Source organism: Neophocaena asiaeorientalis, unplaced genomic scaffold (assembly GCF_003031525.2).
Source record: "Neophocaena asiaeorientalis asiaeorientalis breed wild unplaced genomic scaffold, Neophocaena_asiaeorientalis_V1.1 scaffold149, whole genome shotgun sequence".
Classification (NCBI taxonomy): domain Eukaryota; kingdom Metazoa; phylum Chordata; class Mammalia; order Artiodactyla; family Phocoenidae; genus Neophocaena; species Neophocaena asiaeorientalis.
The window spans coordinates 5,195,454-5,209,987 of NW_020174442.1; positions in this window are offsets into that span (position 1 = coordinate 5,195,454).

The window sequence follows — 14,534 nt, forward strand, 5'->3', positions numbered from 1 at the left end:
TAAATGAGAATGACAGCCAGCTGAGAAGAGAAATGTAGCTATCCCGTGGACTTTTAGAGTCTGCAAGAGCAGCACATTCCCTCCCTGTAGGAAATCTGTGTGGGAAAGCACATTACAATCAGAAGCTATTTAGTGAACATGGAATCAGAGAGAGTGGCAGTGGTTGAGAGGGGAGCAAGGACAATTGTAATATTTAAATGCCTAGTGGCATCACCCTGTAATGACCTCATTTATCAGCCTCTAAACTAGGGTCACCTACCACAGGGACAAGGTAGAGGGGTTGTAGACTAGAGCATCCACCCTCCACTGGAGACACTGAGTTGGTATTGTGAAGTTTTCTCTCTGATGTCTCCTTTTTTCTAAGGAATCATGCTGACTACCCAACTTTCATTGTTTTTTCTTTATATAAACAATGGCAATGATTAATATGTAACCAATAATAATATGATTAAGGAGACATTCTGCCTCCATAAGATGTGTTGGCATTTGCCATGGACTGAATGTTTGCGTGTCTCCCCCACCGCCCCCAAATTTATATGTTATAGTTCTAGTCCCCATTGTAATGATGTTTGGAGGTGGGGCCTTTGGGAAGTAATTAGGTCCAGATAAGATCATGAGGGTGGAGCTCCCATGATGTGATTAATGTCCTTACGTAAAGAGGGAGACACAAGATCTCCCTCTGTCTGCATGCATGTACCAAGGAACGGCCACGGGAGGACATAACCAAAAAGAGGGCCCTCACCAAGAACCTGACCATACTAGCACCCTGATTTCAGATTTCTGGCCTCCAGAACCGTGAGAAATAAACGTTTGTCATTTAAGCCACACATCTATGGTATTTGTTATAACAGCCAAAACTGACGGAGACAGCATTTTCTGATATCATTCATTGGTGTCACTTTTAGCAGTGATGAATTTGCCTTCCCTTATAGCAAGTATTATTTTTTTACTACTATTATTGTTATTAATATATTATTACTTTGTCACATTCAGCTTCTCAAAATTTCTGATGCACAGACTGTCCTGTTGGCCATGTAACTATATATTTAATTATTCTTTCATTAATTCATTCATTTCAGAGAGGCTTCTAAGTGAAAGGCATTTTCATAGGTGCATTATGCATTAAGATCTCAAGAATCCTAAACTAAGCTGTGTTCATCATGGAGAGACTGAAACTTCTAAAAGAATGATCCCTAATCTGGACGAAGTACCTAATGGAAATGGGTTCTTAGTCTCAACTGTGGAGAAGACTGTCACTAATTGGATTTTACTAGGGCATTCATCCAGTTTTGAAAGACCATTTTTATTTGCTGCATCTTAATTCTTGTTGGGTAATTAGAGAGGTGCGTTAATGCTTTAAAGTCTCTAGAGAACCTTTTAGCATAGTATCACATTAAGAAAAAAAAAGTCTGTGGTGTCATAAGCATGAAATGGCTTTTCATTTACTTATTCCAGCTCCAAATTTTCTACTTATTTTCCCTTTTATCACGGATAGGCCATTAAACACGCTGATGGATTGGAATGTTGATAAGTATGTATTATCCCAAATAATGTGTATTTATATTTTTTAGCTAAAAACCATTTTCTTTATAACAATCTTTATCAATTACCAAATAATTAAAAAACACAAGAGAGTCTAAGCAAGCAAAAGTAAACTTGACAGCAACCATCATCCCAACTTTTTCCAAAATAATTTGTTTGCCTGTGGTTGTGTCTCTTTTAAGTCTTCTATTATGTATAAGTAAATAGTTTTTCATAAACGCAATCGTATATACCAAATATATTCAATAACTCGTTATATTTTGCCGTATTGTGAACATCTTTCTATGTTGATACATATAGATTGGTATCTCTGGGTTTGTTTTTTTTAAAAACATCTCCATGGTATTCCCTTGGTCAGATATACCATATTTTAATTATTACTCAAAAAATGGACAAACAGCTTGTTTCCAAATTGTTCACCATTATAAATAACTCTGCCATGAACATCCTCATACCTATATTTTTTGCAGTTCTTTCCTTGGAATAAATTTCTATAAATGGAATTTATCCCAAGGAAATAATTTCACTACTTATTGCCAGACTGTACAAAGTTTGCTCTGATTCACCCTCTGACTACAAAAATATGAGAAGGCTGATTTTCCCACACCCTCCTCATCATGAGGCCTTGTTATTCTCCTTTCTTTCTGCCAACTCGCAGACAAAAACGGATAATAATTTGAACCTATGCTTGAACGTGTGTAGATTTGCCATTTGGGGAAATTTTAAGAGAAAATAAGCCACAAAATGGAGACTGAGTTTGGTAGCTTCTGGATGTTGGTCAATTTCTCCCTTTCACCCCTTGCTCTACATTTCCTGATCCTCGTTCCCTGCTTCACTAGAGGGAGGAAGAAGCTCATCTCTGAGACTGAAGCAGAGCACGAGCTCTTTCATTTTCAAAATTAATACCACCAACTCACACACATCTAGGTTTCCTTTAGTTTTAATTGTCTATACAGTATTGGCCTAATCACAAAGTGAAACAGACTCTTCTCTTCAAATGCCTCTTGCATCTAACTCGCCATCACTATAGTTCAGGACATCTTTATTCTACCCATTTTTCAAGGCTCAGTGTATATACCACATCCTCCCTCATCCCCTCACCCAATCTCTCTCACACTAAACTATATAACTTATTATATGTGCCATATTGTGAAGTGTTCTTCCCAGTATAAGGAGGGATCTTTTCAAGCGTACATATATCTAATTATAGTGTAAGCTCCCTGCAGAAGTCCAGTTTTTTAGGTTCCTCTGAATCTTTGCAAATGCAACACCCTCACCCTCTCTGTAATGTCTGTACTCAAATGAAAGCAAACCCCCCTACGATTTCACATCCTCCTGAAGTAACCCCCTCTTCCTTTGTAACCAAATTAGAAAGATAAATATGCTCTTGCTAGTCCATTTCCTTGTTCTCACACTCACTCCTCAGTACAATTCAATCTGGCTTCTGCTCTACCTACTTCAACTGCCCCCCACCCAATTGTGAACACTCTTTTTTCAATGTCAGATTTAGGATTGTTTTTTAAAAAACCCAAAACAAAGCAGAAACAAACCAATCATATTCCCCTGCTTAAGTGTCCCTCTGTTGTTAGAATAATGCTGAAATCCGTAGCCTTCAATCTCATTGCATACTTGTTTCTCTGAGCTTCTGACTCATCAACCATTTCTCATTTCCTTGGACATAATGTGCTCTCAGCCATGTTCTTGGCTGAAACTCCTTCTATATATATACACCTTTGCCTGAACAACTCCTACTTGGCTTTAAGTCTTACTTTAAATATAGGTCAGGTCCCCTGTCCCATGATCTTGTAGCATCCTGTTTTTGTGATAGCGCTTATCACAAATATAATTAGTTTTTAGTATAGTTCTTTAATGGATCTCTTCTCCACCAAACTATGAGCTCCATGAGGTAAGAGACTGTATCTGTCATATGCTTCTTTGTATTCCTAGCATCCAGCACAGTGCCTGGCACACAGCAGATACTCAGTAAATATTTGTTAAGATGGAAGAAGGAAAGAGTGGATGAAGGTATAGGTAAGCTTGTAGGTCTTAACATGACAAATTGAGGAAATTCTCATTTGTGGTTATCCTCTTCTCAGTAAAGTAGGAGATGAGAAAATCTGGGCATGACTAAGATTTAGAAGGTGGAAGAGAGAGTATCAGAGTTTTGAGGATAATTAGAAATGTTTTGTAATAATTATGGTGAAGAATTGGAGACTTGGCTAAGTAACATAAATACATTTTTCAGCAGTGTGAGGATTAAGGTTAATAGTCATGAATATATGGCAATATTAACCTGCCTAGTGTAGAATTTTCTCCAGCAGAGTGTTGGAACCTGAGTGAACTTGGTGATGAGGTAGGATGGAAGGACAACTGGGCCAAGGAGTTTAGGATATTGGGAAGAAAATATTGAAGTGTTGGATTATAGTAGCTAAAGTGTGTGAGAAAGAAAGTTGAAGTGTTGATTGTCAGGAGAAAGATAAAGGGTCGAAGAACTGGAGATCCACCATGGCTTTTGAAAAACTGTAGTGAGAACATAGTTCAAGAAGAAACTGGAAAAAGAGAAGCTTTGTGAGAGCATAGAATACTTGAATTAGTCATTCTGACAGTGAAATATTTTCAGTTGATTATAAGTTCCAAGGAGCGGCCATGGGGGTGTGTGGCCGAAGTGAGATGGCAGAGGTCTTGGAAGATGTGTGAGGCAGGTGTTGAACCACCAGGATATTGAATCACCCAGAATGAAAGCCTAGCTTGGGGTGGAGAGGATGAGTGAGCAAGGTGCCAAAAATTTCAGAGAATGGGAGGGGAAATAACCAGGATTTAGGAAATATGCTTCTGGAAGTTGCAGTAGTTGAAACTATGAAAGTATATAAGATTGTCCAAAGGAGAGCTCAGAGCACAAGAAAATGAAAGGTCACCAATATTTACAGAGCAAGGAAAGAACACCAGGTACATTAAAAGGATGGGAAATCATGACCAGATAGGGAAGAGGAAAACCACTGTAAAGTATTGAAAATAAAGAAAGTGAGCAATTGGAGTGTGCCTAGAACAGAGCCTTGTATATATTAAAACTGAAAAAAAAGGTCAGTGAATAAGAGGGTTTAAAAGAGATGATTATAATTGGGGATCAACACGTTCTTCCTGCTTATTGGTAGTTGTAGTGTAAATATAAGGCATTAAGTCCAATATTTAAATTTTACCCTTCTTTCAGATCTTCTGAGAAATACTCAGTTATTAGGCACTGGAAGAGAGGCCTTTTTTTACACATTAAAACACCTGTCATCCTTATTATTATGCACTGGTTTTAAAATTTCCTAGAAGACTCCATCTCCTCTGTATAGGCTACTGATTTGTTCTTTCCTAGTCACTGTCCCCCATTTTTTTAAAGGTTAGGTTATTCTTACGGGAGCATTGCAATTCAACTGCTTTCCCATTGAGAAATAGTCTCAAATTTAAAAGATAGGGTAGGGCTTCCCTGGTAGTGCAGTGGTTGAGAGTCCGCCTGCCGATGCAGGGGACATGGGTTCGTGCCCAAATTTGGAAAATCCACTACAGCATTATCAATATTTAGATAGATGTCTTTTACTGGATATCTACACTTCACTCTATTTATTTTTTTTGCTGTGTGAGTGTGATCTGGCTTGGAGCATGTACTATGTTGTGAAATATTTACTCTAAGATTTATGAAGTACATGCATTTTTCAAACTAGAAGTGGAGCAAGGTGTCAATCATTTATCACCTGAGATCATATTTCAAATTGTGTGTAATAAGGATTTTTATTTGAAAACACATGCTATATGCACTGTATAGTACTATTTTTTGGAAGCAAAAAATATATCTATAAAATGCATAGAAAACAGTTATCTTTTTCCATTGCCAATATTTGAGTGCCTGCTATGAGCCACATACTGCACTAGGATCTCTGGTTATGACATTGCCTAAGGAAGGCAGAGACCGTGCTGCTTCCAGAAGATTGCAGTCTTTAGGAAAAAGCAAACATTAAACTAATATTATAATTATGAGGACTAATATAAAGGGGGAAATACCTGGTGCTATGGGCATGTGTAATATGGGATTGGAAAGGCAGCCCAAAATGTTAGTAGATGTTATTTCTGAAAATCAATAAGATTGCAAGTGATTTTATGTTTTTTCCCTTGTTCTTTTTTATTTTCCATACTTTCTGTTTAGAATAAAACATTTATTACTAGAAAAGACATAATGTTCATTGGGTGAAAAACGTCAAGCAAGGCAATTTTGACTCTGCATCTTCTCTTGCAATTGTAATCAACAACTTCAGAAATGTAAAGCTTATTTCAAAACACACTAAAATGTAAACTAAAACACATTACGTATTCTTTTCCTGGATTAGTCAGCTAGAGTTGTTGACTTCTATCCAATCCTGGACGTCCTAATAGCATTTGGATTAAAGAATAGATTTGTGGTAAATCTAGCAAAATAAGCACTAATTAAGAAACCCAAAGATTCAAGGCCAGGTTTCATGCTCTGCTTACATAGAATCACGAATACTTTGTGCCTCAGTTCCTCTAAAGGAAGAAAGCAGAGACTGAGACTGACCACCAGAGCGTGTTAAGTAGGTTGGGAATCTTATTTAAAGGCACTGCAATCTGTGATCACATTTTTTGTCATCAAACGACACAACTAAAAGGTAGTTAGTAGAAAATTCAGTATCAGATGGTCTCTGGTGATAATTGGAGAGAAATAACTTTCACAACTATGTACTACAGTGTTTTTATCTGGATTCCGAAATAACTTACTTAACTTTCTCAGACAAAAAAATAAAATTTAGATGAGAATAGGGCAAATACCTAGAGTGGATAATGACAACTTCATGCATGCAGGGCAGGCACTCTAAGAAGAGACTAATGAAAATTAACAGTTAAAAATACAGACTAGGTTAGAACATCTATAAACACATGCATTACCTTTCGAAAGGGATTAGCAATTACATGCACTCAACACTAAAAATACACTGGCCATAATATTTGGGATCTTGTAAGCTGTTTGAGTTCATCATTATAGACATAATTTACTGTAGATATTTGGAAGTGCCAGAGGATGGAATGCTGGGTAGACATGCTTTTGTGATACTTACACTATAAATGTATGGTACAAGCTATAAATCAGGTGACTCCTCATTTTTCAAATAAGAGTCAATTACCACTTTAGCTTGGAAACTTGTATTATGTGAACTAGTTGGTTTTAAAAACTAAAAAGGGAATATTTAAAGGTACATGCATATATGATATTACATTTTGAGCTTCCTTTAAGCCGAACTTGAAACTTTAAATATGCTGAATTAAGGCACTACTATAAATAGAGCATAATAGAATTGTATTTATTTGATCTTTAGAAGGATATCAGTGATCAGTTAAGGTTGGGCAAAACGGCAAGTGTTTAAGTGGAAAACAGTGTGACAGGGACTATGGCAGGGTGATGGCATTGGCAATTAGCTAATGTCAATGACACACTTAAGAAACATTGTGCAAGAAGGCTAATAAATCACAGCCAATCATCATTAATAGTCCATGGAAGAAGGGAAAAGAGAAAGAAAGGAGGAGAGAAAGGTAGGAGAGAGGGCTCAGTAACAAGTAAAGCATACTATCCTATAATTAGAATAATTTATATTGCTGCAGGACCCAGGAAAGTCTTTCTAGTAAATAGTTCAACAAATAATTAGGGGGGTTGATAACCATTTTATCAGAATATGAGTTTTTCACTTATTTCATTTCATTTTAACTCTGTGTGTGTGTGTGTGTGTGTGTGCCCTTTAAGGACACATGGCACTATACCAGGTAGGCGTAGTGGGATTGAGTTTCAACTTCCTATCTGTTCCAAAGGATATAATAATTCCACATGAAAAAAGAGCTAATATATTGCTATCTAGTCTCTGCTGGAAACTCTCAGCTAGATAATTTCCCTATGGTGATGTGTGATAATAACCATGACTTTCAGTCACCTATATATGAAGAACTGAAAACTCTTCTAATACCCATTTGATGTTTCCAGTCAATGTTATTATCTTATCAGTGATGCCAGAGTTCATCATGAAAAGTGGGCCATCATAATCTTTAAGCACTGACTAGGCTATTAAACCGCAATTACAATATGGTGTGTTAAGTGGAATGATAGGGAATGATAGTGGTATTTTCAAGGTGGTGACTTTGGAAGACAAGGAAAGTTTCCTGAAGGAAGTGACCTATATTATGAGACCTAAAGAACACATAAGAGGTAGACAGGTAAAGATAGAGGAGGAGTGAGATGGAGAACGTGATTCTAACAGAGGGATTATCACGTGCAAATCTGAAAAGAGAGGGAGCACGGCAATCTGGAAAGCGGAAAGCAGTTTCATCTATACTGAGTGTAGATTTTGAGGGGTTTTTTTTTTTTTTTCTTTGCTGTACACGGGCCTCTCATCGCTGCGGCCTCTCCCGTTGAGGAGCACAGGCTCCGGACGCGCAGGCCCAGCGGCCATCGCCCACGGGCCCAGCCGCTCCGCGGCACGCGGGATCCTCCCAGACCAGGGCACAAACCCGCGCGCCCTGCATCGGCAGGCGGACTCCCAACAACTGCGCCACCAGGGAAGCCCTTGAGGTGTTTTTGAGGTATGAAGTGGTGATAGGTAAGCCTGGAGAGATAAGCAGAGATCTAATTAATCGTAGAGGTCTAAGGCCAACGGACAGGCAGGAGAGTTTAAGCAGGGGAATGACATGATCAAGTCTGGAGCAATTGCAGTGATCCAGCACAGGATGACGACGAGCTTGAGAAGTAGTTGTAGTTGTATCAGATGATGGGTAAATGGAGTTGTTGAAGGGGATGGAAACTTGGTGGAGGCAGAATTGACAATATTTAGCGTTGATTTTTCTCAAATTACAAATTCCTAGAGGAATTTCTGATTATTGTTTGACCCCACCTTAGGTAGCACAGAGTAAATACTCAATAAATATTTGCAGAATAAATGAATGAATGAAACAAATTCAACCAAATGTATTTTCCTTTTCAACCTAACTTGGGAGAGGAGTTTTCACCTCTGTTTATTATATCGAATTTTTTTCTCCCACATATTTGTCTCTGCTTATTACATTTTATTTGACTCCTACAGGTCTGGAAAACAGGCTTTTCCCACCATTTTTAACGTTGGTGTTCCCTGGAGTGTTTGTTTTCATCAAACTGTCCTAACTGTGAAAGAGAAGTTATTTTCTCAAATTTTTATTATGACAATTTGCAAAAATATAGAAAAGTTGAAAGAATATTGCAATAAGTAACCAAATACCCACCACCTTGTTAATTATTTGCACTATTTCCCGTATTTATATATGTGTATATCATTTTAAAGTTATAGACATCACACCTCACCCTGAAGTATTTCAGCTGCAACTTCTTAGAATAAGGACAGTTTCATGTAAAACTGTGATAGCGTTATTGCCCCTGAGAAAATTAATATTAATTCCCTAATATAGTCATTTTCAAATTTCTCCAATTATCCCCAAATGTCTTTTATATATATTTTTCAAATCAGGATCCAATCAAGTTTCACAGATGTCATTGATTGTTAGGCCTCTGAAAATGAGAGATTTTTCAGTGAAGAATAAAAGTGATAGAATTATTTAGCCTGGAACAAAAGTGCTGAGGATGACTTAATATTCAAAAGAAAGTACTAGGCAACCAGGTTTGTTTCCTAATTGAAAATGCTTTCTTTTTCTTTGGCCAGTGAGTTCAGTTGGCAGTGCATTGTATTTATGAGTCCTAGGTCAAGGTTTCACTCTCTATGTGGGTCTCCTCCCACTCCATGGGGAATAGTCTCTGTCCATGTGATCATACATTGTACTCCATGCCCCAGGTAATCACATGGTAAAAGATTGGACTTTTGTCACCAGCAGGAGCTGAATGAGTGTATGTAAATGGTTAGGTGAAAGTCTATTATTCCTTTAGAGGGAAAAAAACCCTCAATAACTAATAAATTATTCATTTGGTGGGGCATCTTCATATACAAAATAGTCTGTTTGATTTAAGGTGATTACATCATAGCATGATTTGCACGGTGCTTCCAGTTTGTGTCTGGGGACAAATGATAAGCTGAGTTTGTGTCTGGGGACAAATGATAAGCTGAGAGAAATGCCAAACAAAGTTGGGCATTTGTCTCTTCCACTGCAACTGCCAAATCATCAAAGCATTGATAATATTAACAGCAAGTAAGTGAGCCTACTTTTAAGGGCTAAGTTTTTGTCCTCGTTTAATTTCCCTTTCCCTCCCCTCCCACTTCTCTCTCTTTAATGGAAATGCCAATAGGAATTTAACAGTGGTGGACAGCCTAGTGGCACCTTAACGAAGTTTGCAGGTCTGGTCCAGCATCTCTCTTCTAACTGCACAAGATTGAAAAATCATTATAATCTGCATCCTTTGCCTATATTCCGATGCAGTACGGTATTCTAGAGTGATGACTGTCTCTTCTAAAACTGTGAAACTTCCAGTTGTTTGTTAGCTCTGTCGTTCTGAAGAGGCTAAGCGAATGTTGGTTTATGTGCTCTAGTTTGTAGCAATAGAAAGGCTACTTGAATCTTTCAGTACTCCCTGTGAGCTGGATTAGAAAGGATAGATGACCAAAACAGGAACATTTGCATTCTCTGAATGACTGGGGTAGCTCCTTTATGAGCTTTATCCTTTCTTTTAAAATTTATAAATAATATATACTTTACTACATTATAAAATCTAGTTTTATGTTAAAACAAGCATCCTTATTTTTCTAGGCAGATTACTTTTTAAACATAAATGTTTGTAAGGTGATATTAGTGATAATGATGATAGCACAGTCATAGTGGTTTTGAAAAGTTTGTGCATGAACAATGGTCCTTTGCAGTTGTACATATCAATATTTCAGGCTTCCACTGCTACCTGTAGAGCCTGGTCTTCATGGTAAGCAGCTGTGTCTTACTCTTAATATCTTTCCTTAGCCTTTGCTTCATGGAAGCTGCCCAGTCTTCAATTGCTCCATAGCAGACTAATCCAACCTCTTGTCTTATAGTACAGTTGAATGGCACCAAAAGGCTGCTAGAATGCATATTTTAGACAATCTCTATGTAAGGCATTCTTTCAACATTCCAAGGTCACTAGAGTCAAATAAAACTGTACATTCTTGAAATGCACAGGTAAATAGGGTTCCAGAACCAAGTTATTAGAAATGCTTCAAGAAATTGGCATTTTCTATTAAAGTTGATTCAGAGATAAAACTCACAAAACCGGAAACACCACCAGATGGGAAATCACCTGGAGGTTAGATATACTTCAAGATACATTAGCAACTGCAATCACAAATTGTATGTCAGTATGTTCATAGTAGAAAGGATTCACGGTGGAACCAGGGATTCCTAATCACAAGTGTGTGGCAGATTAGTGGGAAATGAAGAGTGGGGCTTACAGGCAGCCTTTAGATTTTTGTGTACAACCTGTAGCCAACTGTACTTCTGCTAAGCTTATAGAAACAGTGGGTATATACACTTGTGCATATAAACATTATCCATCAGGACAGCCCTGCAGAAAAATATAGATTGCCACTACCATGAAAAACTTGATATTTTCCCCAGAGCTTTATGCCTATTAATTTCCTTCTCTATCTGCCATCCTGAATCTCAAAGAAAATGCCTTGTAGGTAACATTAAATCAGTTAACAGTTAACAACTGAGAACATTGTTAACAGTTGGTATTATGGAGAAATTTAGTACTCCTGATGGAAAGTTGTTTAAGGAAGTAGACAGATGTGGCACTATCTTACCAGCAGCAAATAGTTCAGGCTTTTATGGTACTCACATAGTGGCATGCTGAAAATCACAAAAGCATATGGAAAGCTTTACTTTGCTTAGAAAATATATTTACTGGAAATAGTACAGGAATGTACAATTGCCCAAAAGCGAGCACTGAAAGGAGTCTCTCTCCACTGGTTGCTCAAAGAAGGTGTCAGGATTTCACTAGCATCTTTGCATAACCAAGTATGCAGAATCAGAGTCCTGGATTGAAGCTGGGATAAGACTTGAGCCCACCCAAGCATGTCTGAGGAGCTGCTGGGCAGGACTTTCCTGAGCCAATTTTCAGGAGAATTACTCATGGAAGAGTAAAGAGGGAGTAGCAAGGACAAGGGGTTTTTGTCCTCAGATACCACTGTTCCCCAACCCAGGGCTTCAAGTGTGGAGCTTATGGGAAAATGGAAGGGACAAGGGCATGAGGGATAGAAGTCAATTTCCTGAGGCACACAAAGGGTAAAACCTGACATCAGGAGATAAGAGGAGATATATTCCTTTCCCTTACAGGTGGAGCAGACTTTGGCTTTGGTGCAGTGGGAATCTGAAAGCATCTAGAGATGGCACCTTTGGTGTGGTGGGACATTAGCCTTGCTACAGGGCCAGAAGCAGGGGAGTCAAAAGATGCCCTTGGGTGGTTTAGGCCAAAGTTTTTTGTGGACTCACGAGAACCGTAATTGGAAAATCCTAGAAGTCAATTGGTGAAACTTTAAATAGAGGCTGAATTCCTGCAATAATATGCAGAGGAATGAACCAGTGTTCTCCCATGAATATTAGCTCATGTGTAATAATGACCATAGATAGCATTTCTTTTCAGCAGCCTACATGTCCAAAATCATCAATCTATTATTACCCCCATTTTTTTAACATGAGAAAACTGAGGCACAAAGAAATTAAATAATTTGCCTGAGATCACACAGTGAATTAATGGTAGCGCCCCAAATCAGACCCACCTAGGCAGTCTGACTCCAGAACCCACTCTTTACCCCCGTATTGTCATAGGTCATAGGTCATCCCACGGGTTTAACAACAATCAGCTTACATATGTGATGTTCTATTTTATTTTAGGAACATCATCTATCCTTTGTAAATCTAAGTAAAAATTAAAGTCTGCTTATATTACTATAAATGAGTTAATATTGAAAGATTTCTAAGTATAGTTTGATTTGAAAGATAAATGGCTCTTTAACTTAGGGGTGGCTAATCAGTATATAAAAACACTGGAATTGTTTATTTCTTAATTTGAGCCCTCTAGCTGAATACTCATGAATAACTATCAAATAAGTGAAGCAAAATTAAAAATATAAAGAGGTCAGTTGAGGTAACTTGATGTATGGAATGGACATGAAGGGAGAAAAAACAAGTTCCATGTTGATTCCTTTGGCCACACTTTTTACCTTAATCACTTAAGTTTCCTATGTGAGAGGTTCTGGTAGATGACAAGAAAGGAAAGAACTTCAAAAACCTCCAGAAATGTCAATTTATAGCATAGGAACTCAGTACTCTGTAATGGCCTATATGAGAAAAGAATCTAAAAAAGAGTGGATATATGTATATGTATAACTGATTCACTTTGCTGTACACCTGAAACTAACACAACATTGTAAATCAACTCTACTCCAATAAAAATTTAAAAAAAAATCAGAAACGTGCAAACACTATTTCATAGTGGTAAGCTAGTTAAGGAATGATGGTGAGAAAGTAGAATAATACCGAACTCTGGGAAATAGGAAGGGCAGCCTTCCTCTCATTTAATTATTCTACCTTCGGAAAGTAGATGCGCTACAACTTGACGATGGTATCTGCATCTGATGAGAGAAATTTCTGCTTGATCATTAAAAGTGCTACAGATGTTTTTTGGACGTAGTATTTTATTTTCTTTAAGCTCTCATTTTGAGAATTTAGACTAGGGGTTAAGACTTTTTATTCAGTCTTATCTGGGCCACTTCTGTGTGTATGTGTGTGGTAAGAACACTTAACATGAGATCCATTCTCTTAACAAATTTTGAAGTGCACAATACCATATTGTTAACCGTAAGGACTATGTTGTACAGCCAATCTCTAGAATTTATTTATCTAGTATAAATGAAACTTTATACCCATTGAATAATGGCTCATTTCCCCAACCCTCCAGCCTCTAGCTACCACTATTATAGTTTCTGCTTCCATGAGTTCGACTGCTTTAGATAACTCATGTGTGTGGAATCAGGCAGTATTTTTCCTTCTGTGACTGCCTTATATTTCACTTAATTTCCTCCAGGTTCGTCCACATTGTCACAAATGGCAGGATTCCCTCCTTTTTTCTAAAGGCCAAATCATATTCCATTGTACGTATAGATCACATTTTCTTTATCCATTTAACTGTCAAAAAAACGTATGCTACCGGCATAAATCAGACATATAGACCAACGGAACAGACAAGAGAGCCCAGAAATAAACCCACATATATATGGTCAACTGATCCTTGACAAGGGTGCCAAGAACACACAATGGGCTACATTCTGTTTAAATTTTATTCTAGCCTTAAGAAACAGATGCAAAAGTGAATTTACTTTTCTTTCTGGCTTCCCATGATAGACAAAAAGGAAGGGATTCAGGGCCCCAAAACATCGCCCAGGTCTAAAAGCTGACTTAAGCTTGAGCACCAGCTCACAGGACCTTAGACAAGGGCGGAGATCAGAAGGGGGATAAATCCCAATGACTCGAGTGTATTGATCGGTTACCATATGTGAGGTGCCAAACTTCTGAGTCTTGGTGTCTCACCTATAAAATGATAATAGCATTATATATTCTACTTACTATATTGTATTATTATTATATATTCTACTTACAGAGTTTTTTGATAATTAAATAAGATGATGTGTACATGAATTCTTAGAAAACTATGAAGATCTTGTTTTTAGTAAGCAGTTATTGAAATGTATGATTTTATATTTACTTGCTATCATTTTTCATTAATAGTCTTGATTATCTTAATATAATAGGGTTCTATATTAGTAGCAAAATCAGGGATTTTACAGTGTATTTTAGAAAGTAAAGGTCTTACAACACAACACTCTGCACTCTTATTCAAGCCAAATGACTTTTGCTTTATATATTTTTATTCTTTCCTATTCTTTTCTTTTCATGACTTGAGTTCGGGGAGTATTGGATTTATCTTTATTCTGAAGTTCATGTCACTCAAT